We start from the raw sequence: 12,197 nt of genomic DNA on the forward strand, positions 1-12,197 counted from the left end.
TATAATGCCTGCAAAGTACAGCATACTAACTCTACTCTCATATGCAGAGCTCCTGAGAGAAATTTTTCAACATATTAAAAAAGCTCCTTAATGTGGATAGAGTACTTTGCAGACCATAACAATATGTTACTGTTTGTACCTTCATGACTAAGCTGGTTCAAACTTAATAAATCCAATATAATAGTCCTTAAATGGCAGTGTCTTTACCACACTTTGTATAAAAGCCCAACATTAACATATTTACAGTGGAGGCCTTCTAAATGAAGGGGAATGGTCACCTTCTGCACAATCAATAACAGGACCCTGAACAGCTGGGAATAACAATTCTTCTCCAAAACAGTCCTTATTAATTTGTTATAATGATCAATTTATCAATATGTGGCATCTTGCAGGGTGCTAGTCAAACCCCCAAAACAAGTGTGGATTTGATTGTTATTAGAAACACTAGTGACCACTCTGAAACAGAACCACAGACTTTTAGCAGAACCACAAACTTTGGACACTGCAGAGTTTCATATTTCCATGAATTACCTGAACCAACTGAAAGCCATTGCAGACAGTGTCCAGTATTCCTGCCTGGGCCCCTGTTTTTCTGGGTGCTGCTTTCTTTCTTGCTGGTATGAATTTCAGGGAGTACTTCTTATATAGCATTTCGCTCTCCTGGGCAGAAAGAGGAGCCTCCACTTCCTCTTTAGATGCAATATTACATTCTCCTGAATCATATTGTGTCAAAAGTGTCACATTTTCTACTACGTTGGTGCTACCACAATCTACATCACTCTCCCCTAGATCTGTGTGAGAGAGATCTAAATCTTGAGGGGAATCCTTCAAGAGTTCCCTACTTTGTGCTGTGATCTGGGATTCTCCTGGTCCGTATGTTTTGTCCTCTTCTCCAAGGTTAAAAATATGTTCATTTTCTCTATTTCTTGGCATAATTAATGGGTCACACTTCACAGGGCTCTCTTGCAAATTATTCCGCAGGCAACAATTTTCATCGTGGATTTCCCTTTGACCATGTACACGTTTTGTTTCCTCTAGTGGAGAAACATCATGTAAAATCATTTTGAAATTTTCATCAGGGTGGGCACTTTGACATGAAAGCAGTGGGATTTTCTGTTCGCTAATGGAATTAACAGAAAAAAAAGGTCTGTATTGGTCTGTTACATGAATATCTTCAGCAGAAGACAAACTTCTAATTCGTGACTGGTCTCCAGTTAAAATGCCCTGTTTTTCTTCCCTCTCTGCTGGAGGGCTACATAAACCAGAGTCATCCTCCTCCGAAGTGAGAGAATTAGTACCCCATCTGCACTTGCTGGCCTTGGTAACAGCATCTGACATATCAGTAGGTTCAACAAAAGAGCTTTCACTTTTGTTTGCATAATCCATAAAATTGGTCGGGACAAACATTCGCCATGACCGTCTATGCTCTTTCTTTTCTGCATGAGATTTGGCTTTAGGTAATCCTGTGGTTCGAATGATATCACTATTTAGTTTGAGTGCATCAAAGATCATCTTTTCGTCTAGTTTGTTAGCTTCCCGACCTCTCAGCTCAAATACACTGGAAGAAGTAAGGGCACCATTAGAGCATAAAGAACTAACATCCAGTGTTCTGTGACTGTAGGGTAAAGTTCGATCTGTAAAATGCCTGGAAGATAGACTACCTTTTGAACCAGAGTCTATCTGTTCATTTAGTCTAACAGTATCATAGATTGACCGCTGTGGGACATAACAGTCTTCGATATTTAGGTCCTCCTCTTCTTCACCCTTCCCTACACATGGGGGATTCTGACGTAAACAGTCTGGTCTGCTGAGTGGCTTCCCCATTTTGCAGATAGTTAAAACAAATATTGCAGCTCTTGACACAGATAATAAGAAATAAGATAAAGCATCTTTCAAGAAAGTATATTTCTGAACAGAGCTATGAAGTGTCTTCAGCATAAAGACACATGCTCACATAATATATGTCATAATATATGAGGTGTTTAAGGTCATCAGCAGTGCATCAGTAAAAATGCAATTATCCTTTTACCTGGTTGATTTTAGGATGATTCTAAACAATAAAGTGCATCAGTAACAGAGAACAAAAAATCTCCTTTGTCCACCTTTCCCAGCTCCCAAAGTTCCCGTTCACACACTCCAAAATACAGAAAATAAACAAATACACACTTAACAGTGGCTCAAACACTCAGAACATTCCATTGTCAGTCCATTTCCCTTTTTAGTCTGATATTTCCAGATTAAAATTTCCAAATGAGCAAGCATTTTAACAGGCTGAATGTTAATTTCGGCAGAGCTCTGGTTAACTGTAATCCACTTAAAGATGGCTTGCAGAACTCCACCATTCTAGTAAATAAACCATGCTCCAGAAATTTAAAAGACAAACACAGGGACCTGGTATTGTTCACATCAAGGCAAAGAGCAAATCTTCAGAGAAAACTAAGTCTAACGTTATGAGAAAGTTACATTTTTCTTTTACTTTTTTTTTTTTGGAGGGGGGAGTAGCTATAAATAAACTTGATTGAAAAGGCAGGTTTTCTTCCTGTTTTAAGCTTCTTCAATGCTATTCAGAACTACTCAAAGGAAGAAAAAAAACACCAGACATTTAGACACCCAGGGCAGTACAATCCAGCAACCGTTTAAAGTAAACAGAAAGTATGGTGTACTATTAAGCTTAAAAAAAAAAAAAAAAAAAAAAAAAAAAAAAAAAAGCCATTTCCAAAGATTCTTATCTGGTCCTCCTTAGGAAGGCTTATTCCACCTGAGGCAATTGCAGCAACGAAGAGCTCCGCGGCTTCCTCTAAGGCACAGGCAGCGTAATTCACATTCAGCAGAAAACCCAGGGACTACACTAGCCTTTGAAACTGAACCAAGTTCTGTGGCCACAGTGTGGCCTTCATTTCAGCTGGGGCTAGAGAGAGACGGCGGCGGTGGAGGCAGCAGAAAGAGAACTCCGCAAGGGAGCTCCGGCGCTGTCCGCGGCTCTTCAGGGCAGCACGGTGCCGGGCAGGCATCCTCTCCAGCCAGGGCTCTTGCAGCAACGCCCTCTCTCTTCAGGCACCATCTGCTGCGTCCCTGGGCCTGCCAGGCGTTCCGGAGCCGCAGCTCTCTACCACTTCGGTGCTACGCCCTCCCGTGACTTAACTTCGCAGTCATCTTTCCTCTGACTCTTCGCTTCTTCCCGGGAGTCGGCGAGCGGTTTCAGTGGGAGGTACCTCGAAGCCGAGAGGCTGCAATGCAACAGCTTGTGGTGACATCAGCGCAAAGCAGGCCGAGTCCGGCGACTGGGGAGAGGGGCAGCTCGGGTTCAAAGACCGCGGAAACCCGGCCGACTACTTCAAAATGGGAAGGGATCCGTAGTACTTGCGGAGGCAGAACCTGGCACTGGGAGATCCGCGAAGAAATTATTTTGTGAAAGTCCGGAGACCGCACTCATTTGAATACTAAATGGGAAAAGGGGGGCTACATAGGTCCTTATCCTTCAGTTGAAACCACACTTTTACACTGAAGAATCTGATGCTTCAGCAGCATCTGCGATGCAAAGTGCAGATCACTTTGAAGTTGGGAGTGTTTTGCCGTTCCTTTTTGAAGCCCAAGTTCAAATCTAACTGTTCTCCAGAGTAAAGTATTCCTACCAGTGAGGGGCTCTCAGCACTGCTGACATGAATATTAGTAGTTACTAACTACCATACAGTACTCTTGAGGTTAACACAAGGCCCAAGAGTGGTACTCACTGACTCCAGATATTTATTTTAATAAACAAAATCACCTCCACAGATTTTTATCTACTGAACACCCTTTTAAAAATACTGTTTGAAAATAAATTCAGCAAGCCAACTCAGTCTTTGTAGGAAAATTAATAGTTTTATTTAAATAAAATCTAAACATTCTCTATTTTACAAAATAAGAAACATCGTCAGAGTATCAGAGTTACAAATGAAGTGGTCTTTCTTCAGTCTCACAAAATAATCATTTGAACATGAACAAAACTGTGCTCACTCCAAATGAAGAAGGCAGTTCTAGTAAGACTTTATACTTTCTTTGTTAATTTTACAGAAAAGATGTGGAGGAAACTTTTGTGCCTTTAATGAGAAAACATTATCTCAATATTCATTCTATAAACCTGAGTTGAATCTTTAAAAGAAAAACAAAAAAACCTTTTCATAACTCATGAACTCATCTGTAACTATCGGTAACTCATCCATTCAACAACTATTAGATTATTAGATGCAACTCAGTATGTGGCCATTATTGACTATATATATGACTATCTATACAGAAAAAGAGAGAATTAAAAATATCCATCAACATCACAATATCAATGGCAATTTTTCATGTTCAAGACGTGAAATATTTCAACAAGCACCTGATTCTGTGGTGTTGAAGCACACAGGCTGTAATAAGGCACTGATAAGAGAAAGAAAAATGGTCTCATAGTTACCAGGCTTGAACCGTGGATTGGGCACTAGGCTGGGAAATAGTAGAGACCAAGAGTCTTACTCCCAACTGCAGCTCTCTTGATATGTAAGCCTAGAAAACTACTTATTCATGGCAATATGAGTAATAAAGTTTCTTTGAAATCTGTATGAGTGCCTTTCTCTAAACACTCTAAAATCCTTACAGAACTTTTCATAATAAAGAATGGCTCTAATTCAGTCCACCTTAGACTCTAACTCTGAATCATCAGCACAATATTATTCTAGGCTTATGAAAAGCTAAGAGGAGCAACACATAACCTCACATTTGAGGTGGGTAGTACATTTTAAAACTGCACAGATAATTCATTCATAAATTAAATGATTCAAAAAAATAGTGCTCACTGTCTGCCAAAGAACATGGTAAGCACTGGAAAAATGATGTTGTGAAGACACAGCCACCACTGTCCTTACACCACTTACACTAGAGTGGGAATGTGAATGAGAAAATGGCCATGACACAGTTTGGAAGTAAACAGTGCTAAGGGAAAATATTCCCTAGTTAATTATGTTCAAGTATATACCATTTATTTAACATCTAAATTCCTTTTTTATTGAACTGATTTTTATATTGATTAAAATTTGTGACAATAATTTACATATATCTTTGTTACTTGAAATCACATTCCAAAGTCTTACCTGGATGACATGTAAGAGCTGATATATAGAGCAGAACCGGAGTGGTTTATTTTTCCCCCAAAATTTGGTTTAGACAGCTACTATAAATGTGATCGTCTCTAATGTTAATAAAATCAAGATATACTAAACCATGTTAAATATTAATCACGACATCTAGATCCCTCACATTTTCTTTTTTTCTGAGACAGGGTCTTGCTCTGTCGCCCAGGCTGAAATGCAGTGGCGTGATCACAGTTCACTGCAGCCTTGACCTCTTGGGCTCATGTGATCCTCCTGTCTCAGCCTCCCAGGTACAGGTGTGCACCACTACACCTGGCTAATTTAAAAAACTTTTTGTGGAGATGGCGTCTCACTCTGTTGCCCAGGATGGTCCTGAACAGCTGGACTCAAGCAGTCCTCCTGCCTTGGTCTCCCAAAGTGCTGGGATTACAGGCATGAGTCACTGTACCCAGCCCCCTCACATTTTCATAATGAGAGAAATACATAATAAGGTAAGTAAAGCTTTCCTGAAAAATAGCATACACTATTATTTCATAATACAGAAATCATAATGCTGTTTTCAAAATGTAGCTTTACTTACTTTATGTAGCCTACTAGATATAATCCAGCTAAACTATCTACTAAACCAGATGATTTCAGAAAAGTACACACTACTAACTGAATTATAAGCAAAACAGTAACATTTTCTCATTTTATATTCCTAAAGTTTAATTAAATCTTTTAAAAGGAAAGTCCCTGAAAAATCTTCCCACTAAGTGCAACAATGTACATCATAGAAAAGTTTTATCATTCACATTTATTATTATTATTTATATATTATTTACTCATAGAAAAGAGCAATTTTATCAGCTGAAACATGGAGGTTTTAGGCTTGAAGGATTGGAGTTATTAAGTTCAATGCACAGTAAGTGACAAATATCTACGTAAGTAAATGCACTATTATCCATGAAATAACTCTTGGCCTGATAGCTCTTGAAATCAGGATTAGAAGTCAAACAAGGGATATGCGTTTTGTGCTGCAAGTACAAAAACAGGCATTAAGAGCAACAATTGTTCTTTCTAAAACAAATATGCCATTAGCTAATGAAAACTGAAAGCATACTATATTTTGAGTTTTCAAACTATTAAATTTCTTCACATAAAGGGCTAAAGGTTTCCAAAGATATACATCATATGAATGGGCAATAACTACTTATTTCCTGGGAATATAGTTTATATTTAGAGGAAAGTAGAATGTTCTGACCCTAAAGTAAACCAATTTAAAAACAAGAGTTCACGGACTGATCTTGACAGGAGTTTATCTTGATGTGAACCTTAGTTAATATCTTTAATGAGCACTTGCTCTTCTTCCTTAAGTCACAACAATACTAAAACTATGCCTTTCCCATATCTTCAATGAGGTTTTCTGGTAACCGTGAAAAAAAATTCTATGTAACAGAAGATGATTCTATATATAAATCTTATTAATTGAAATATATACATATTTCACATATTTTATATATATATATATGTAATGTCAAAAAGTTCATTTAAAGAAAAGCTATCCAGCAAGCAGAAGCAACTAACATGTTAATGGCCCTATTCAATTTTCTTCAGAGAAACAAAAACCAAACAAAATCTGGAAATACTTTTCATATTAAAATATTGACAAAAGAAATTAAGCTTGAAATGAAGATAACTGGAGATATGTGAGAACAGGATCTGTGAGCACAGACATTTTCTTGTTGTATCCAGTTCTTGAGCAGCTCCAGTTATTAATGAATGATTAGAGACCTAGATAAACATTTACCAGTCAAATGTTCTTTTCAAGAAACCAGTGTATAATTTCATAACAAGGCAAATTCTTCTCTGTCTCTCTCTCTCTCCCACATACCTTTAGGCAACTTTCCATATTAATAAAATACATTACGAAGGTCTCCTTTTATCAAAGGAGGGCCTATAATAATGATAGTAGATACCACAGTTTGGCTCTTTTGTTGGATCACTCTAAAATGGTGATACAGGTTTATCAAGGTAAAAGCAAAACAAAATAACAAATACCAAAAAATCCGACATTATAAAATCTCTGGCTGGAACTGCCTTCAGAACAACCAACTTTAATTCCTCAATCTTAAATGAAAGAATAAAAATTAAGAGGAGCTCTGTGACATAAAGGGTCGTAGCATTAGTTAGCGGCAAAACTGAAAAGAGAACCCATGTTGCAAAGTTCCCTTTTGACAGCCCTTTCTGAGAGGTATGGTATATTCCTTGTATTATGTGAAAAAGAAGGCATCCACCTGTTATGCGTAGTTTGTGTGGATAAGAATATGAGGTGTTAATAATACCACACAGCAGATCAGCTCCACCTCTTCATAGCTAGGTGTGGTCTCTGCCTCAGTAAGACTTCTCTCTTGACCAGTATATGCAGTATTCTTTCTTCCTAAAATTGTTAAATGCCACTTTGCTGGTTTTAACAATAAACACGTTAGGTTTATTAAATAATGTGACCTTCCTATAAAAGTCATGCATCAAGTTACAGTGTCTATAGTAGAAATATTTTCACCATTAAAAATACCAGAGGAAGGTAACAGGCAACCCCTTTGCTAATGTAGCTTCATTAACAAAAATCCAATTATTAAGGAATTTTCCCTAACAAAAACCTCTTCGCAAAAGCTTTATCTAATTTCCCCACTCTTAATAAAAATGGAGAATAATTTGTCAGTGACCTCTATATAACAATATGAACACTTTAAAAGTACTATTAAAGCATTTTTTGGACAGTTTGATTTTCAATAAGGTGACATCAGAGGTTGTTTTTGGATCACTTGATAAACACCATAAGAATTTGTGCTTAAACTGCCTGTCTTCCTTAGCCCCATGCTACTTGGCATTTTAGTTTACCGAATATTAAAATAATGATATCTGGGTTAAACAATGCCTTCACCTGGACCAAACAAAATTCATTACAGTATAAATTAGGCATATGTTCTGTTCTTTGTCTCTGGTTTCAACTTCACTTAAAAATCCTCTGCTCCATGTAATTCTATGTCCATTTGAAAATAAAAAGACGTATTCAGAGAGACTTGTACTGGAGATGTATTCATTTGTGGCGACAAAATGAATTACAATTGGGACAGCAACACAGTGGCCAGAAATAAACTGTAAGTAGGTTCTGAGGTAAGGCATTTTTCACAATGGTATAGGATCAGGGGTATCCAATCTTTTGGCTTCTCTGGGCCACACTGGAAGAAGAAGAGTTGTTTTAGGCCACCCATAAAATACACTAACAGTAATGACAGCTGATGACCTTAAAAAATGGCAAAAATAAATCTCATAATGTTATTTAAGAACGTCTATGAATTTGTGTTGGGCCACATTCAAAACCATCCTGGGCCACAGGTGGGCCGTGGGCCATGGGTTGGACAAGCTTGGCCTAGATAGAGGTGGGGAGGGTACAGATTTAGCTAGGACTCATTAAAGCATCAAGTTTCTTTGATTTTCATTGAAATTAAATCATTTAATATGGTGATAATGGTTACTTCATAATGATCAGAAGACCTGATTGGCTGTTCATCACATAATAGGAATTACTGGGATGCATTCCTTGTATACAGTCAGTTACATATGTCTTTGATAAATAATAATGTGGAAATATTAATGTTACTTAATAATGTGGTTTAGATTTGAAGATAATCTTGAGCTAGGAGTCTTCAGATAGGAGGTAGGGATAGAGGGAACACCAAAGGGGTTTCTTTCTTCTTGCCTGGAGACAAACAGAATCGCTCTGCTATTCATTCCAGCAATTTATAACAGTGTGCATAGAATTTAACTGTCATAGAGAAGTGTAAGTGGAAAATGGTACTCTAACTTACCAACAGTGTAGAAAACACCTCACCCTTCAGACATGTTAGTCCAATGACTAGTACTTAGAAGTAGAAAAACTTATGAACAACAGAACTTATATATAATCAAAATAGTTTTAAAATGTCAAGCTAACTAACATAAAAGATAACACCAATCTATTTTCAGAATCTCAGAATAGTTTTCACTGAGTGAGTTAGGACATTTGGTTTAGAATAGCATTTGCTTTAAGTATTATGTTTGGGTTGATATCTTAAACATGAATGAATGAATTTTGTCCCTGTCTTTATAAGAAAACCTCAAGTAACTATTAACAGCTATTTCTTAAACTATAGAAAGAAAAACAGAATCGGGGAAGTCTAGCAAACCTGCTTTAAATCCTCTATTATGGGCCCAGTGAATATGAGGCACCCCCTGCTGAGTGACTGGGTAATAGCTTTTATTCTCTGTTCTGCTCAGAAGGCAGTTTATTTTGCACTAAGAAAAACTATTATAGGATTTTATCTGTGACGTTAGGTTAAACTAAAGCTACCAGATAGATTAATGTCAAACTAGATTGTATTTCAAAGTCAATAAGGAGGACAGACTCAGTCCTTCACTTCTTTTCTGTTTTACTTTTAGGAATTATAACTAGCTTTTCACTCAATACAAATCATTCCATTTAAAAAATTTTAAAAACTTTCTAAAAATTATGTTAAAACTAATGTTTAACAAAAGTCTAAGGCCCAACAGAAACTAAATTAAGTACTGAACTGTAAACAAGTCAATTTACTACTTTAACCAAGAAAGAATCACTAAAACAATGAAATGTTTGGCTCCATCTCAGTAGCAGCAGTAGTGGTGATCACTGGAACCACTACCATCAACATCATCATTATCATCATCACCCTTATCATATCACAGCACCTACATAACATCAGTTTCTAAGACTGTTTTACATGTTTATCTCACATTTCTCATAGCAGCTAGTTTTATAGAACATGTTCCTTAAGTGGGTGTTCTTGGTATTTTGGATTAAAATGAACAATGGCTGGCTATTCAGGCTGTCTAAATTAGGCTACAGCAAAGATGATAAGAAAATTCCCCAGAGAAAATACTAGATGTGAAACATGGGTGACAAATAAAGTTTACACAAAGCATTGCATCATTTTCATCAAAAGAATCAGGTTCTGACACCATCTGTGTGACCTTGGACAAGTCACTTAACCTCCTTGGGCCTAGGCTTCTTTATAATAAGATGGGGAATAGTAACAGCATCTACCTCTCATGACTGTTAACAGGATTAAAGACAAATTAAAGTAGGGCTTGACACATAGTAAGCCCATAATAAATTGATTTATTGATTATTATAATTACTATTTTTAAAGAATACACACACACATACACAGATAAACAGAATTAGTGGTTGTGTGAGCTACCATAATCATATTCTTGTCCTTTTTAACCTATGGCACTGGAATATACTAAATGCAGAGTATTGGTCTACTTGAAAACTTTTTTTTTTAAGTCACTGGGTTTCAAGATACTGAAAGTATGCCATGATGTTCTTTATTGCTGAATTTCAATAAAATCAATCAACTCTTTCCAAATAATCTGAAAGCAAACAAACACAGCATGCTACATGGTTTATTTTAGGAGAAATTATCACTCTATATTTCTTCACAATCAAATAAGACAATCACTGTAGCTATTAATGGTAATGTTTGGGGTTTTCAGTTTGCAAAACACTTTCAGTGCAATGGTGAGAAAGCTCCTCCTATCTCTTGCTTTTTCTTACTTTCAATTCTCCACATGAAGAGCCACAGTTTTCACTGTACTTGGGAAGACCAAAGGGGAGGCACCCAAAAGTAGCAGCACCAGTACTATTACTTTTGTTCACTGTCTTACAAGTAGTTAGAAGCAGCAAAGAGAAATGAAGGTCTTTTTTTTCTAAACAAATGCACAGGAAACCGAATGAAATGTTTCACAATTTAACCACTTAATGTGGTTAAATTTCATTAGTATAAACACTGCTTGATTACTGTCATTTAATCTTTAAGGTGCTGACAGGGTTCTATAGAGAATTCCAAACTTACTGACAAAGGAAGAGTTGCTCCCAAGATCTCTCCCAGTCTTTGATGAAGCAATTGCCACAGAACTATGCTTTTCTAATAGAGGATTCTCTCATATGAAATCTTCATTTTGCAAATCAGAAATATAAAATTTTGACAGAGCAATGAAGGAGGTCAAGTCAACAATAAGAATGTTTCTTTCACCTTCAAGAACCAAGAACTAAATACAGAATCACAGATTTGTGAGCCCTGAAGGAACTGGGCTTCAAAGGCGTTTAATAAACTGCAAATAATCATAATAGTAACAACAATACAAAGAAAAAGAAGGTATTTTTCAAGACTCAGTCATCCAAATAATGTTATCGAAGACAAGCAAATGAAAGAGTATGTCAAATATAACTGCATAGAATTTGGAAGTCCATTTGATTCATACCCATTTCTCAAAGAAAATAATTTAGGTTTTATAAACTGTTATTTGGTCTTAGTTTATTCTTTATGCACTAATGGTGCAATATATCTTTGCCAGTAAAACACATCTCATAAATATAACAGGAGCTGTGAAACCTTAAAGGTTTATATCAGCTCCATATAGAAAATCGTTTGCTATTTAGGACCCTTTGTTTCCAGGGATGAACCTATCTTTGTCCCCTATACAGATGTGACTTCTGTTCTCACTGTCATAAATAAGGCCAAATCCAATGTCATGGAAACTGGCCTACCATTTTCATCAAATGTTTCATTCATTAAGTGTCACCAATCACTGTTGAGTGGCAGTTATTTCTTGGTACTGAGGAGCTTATATCATGCAATAAAAAAAAAATTCACCTCTAATCCTCTGGGGCATGAGCCTAAGGTCTTTGTGTAATGAAACAGATTACAACATGGAACTCCATATTGCCTTTAAAAATATGAGCTTTTAGAAGAAAAATGTCTGTGGAAGAAATTAAATTAAGAAGGATGAGAAGACAGTTATAAAAAGAAAGGGCAGAAAAGACGGTAATTTACCACTGAAGAAAATGCTGGGAGATAAACATCTGCAATAGAGTTCAAACCACAGCCCCAGTCACCACGGATGGCAATTGTGAATGACTTCAGAAATGGACCCTATGATGTCAGTTCCTGGCTTGCCTGGAACTTTGCCAAGCACCCTTTGATCTGATTTTATCTCAGGCCTTATTCCACAAAGGCCCAAATC

The 12,197-nt window shown here is 36.8% G+C and overlaps 1 protein-coding gene across 18 annotated transcripts in view; it reads right to left on the minus strand.

Annotated features, from left to right (window-relative positions):
* The window catches only part of DST (dystonin), a 1,587,602-nt gene that overhangs the window by 80,135 nt on the left and 1,495,270 nt on the right, over positions 1-12,197 (minus strand). The window lies entirely within an intron of this gene.

Source organism: Macaca thibetana, chromosome 4 (genome assembly GCF_024542745.1).
Source record: "Macaca thibetana thibetana isolate TM-01 chromosome 4, ASM2454274v1, whole genome shotgun sequence".
NCBI lineage: Eukaryota > Metazoa > Chordata > Mammalia > Primates > Cercopithecidae > Macaca > Macaca thibetana.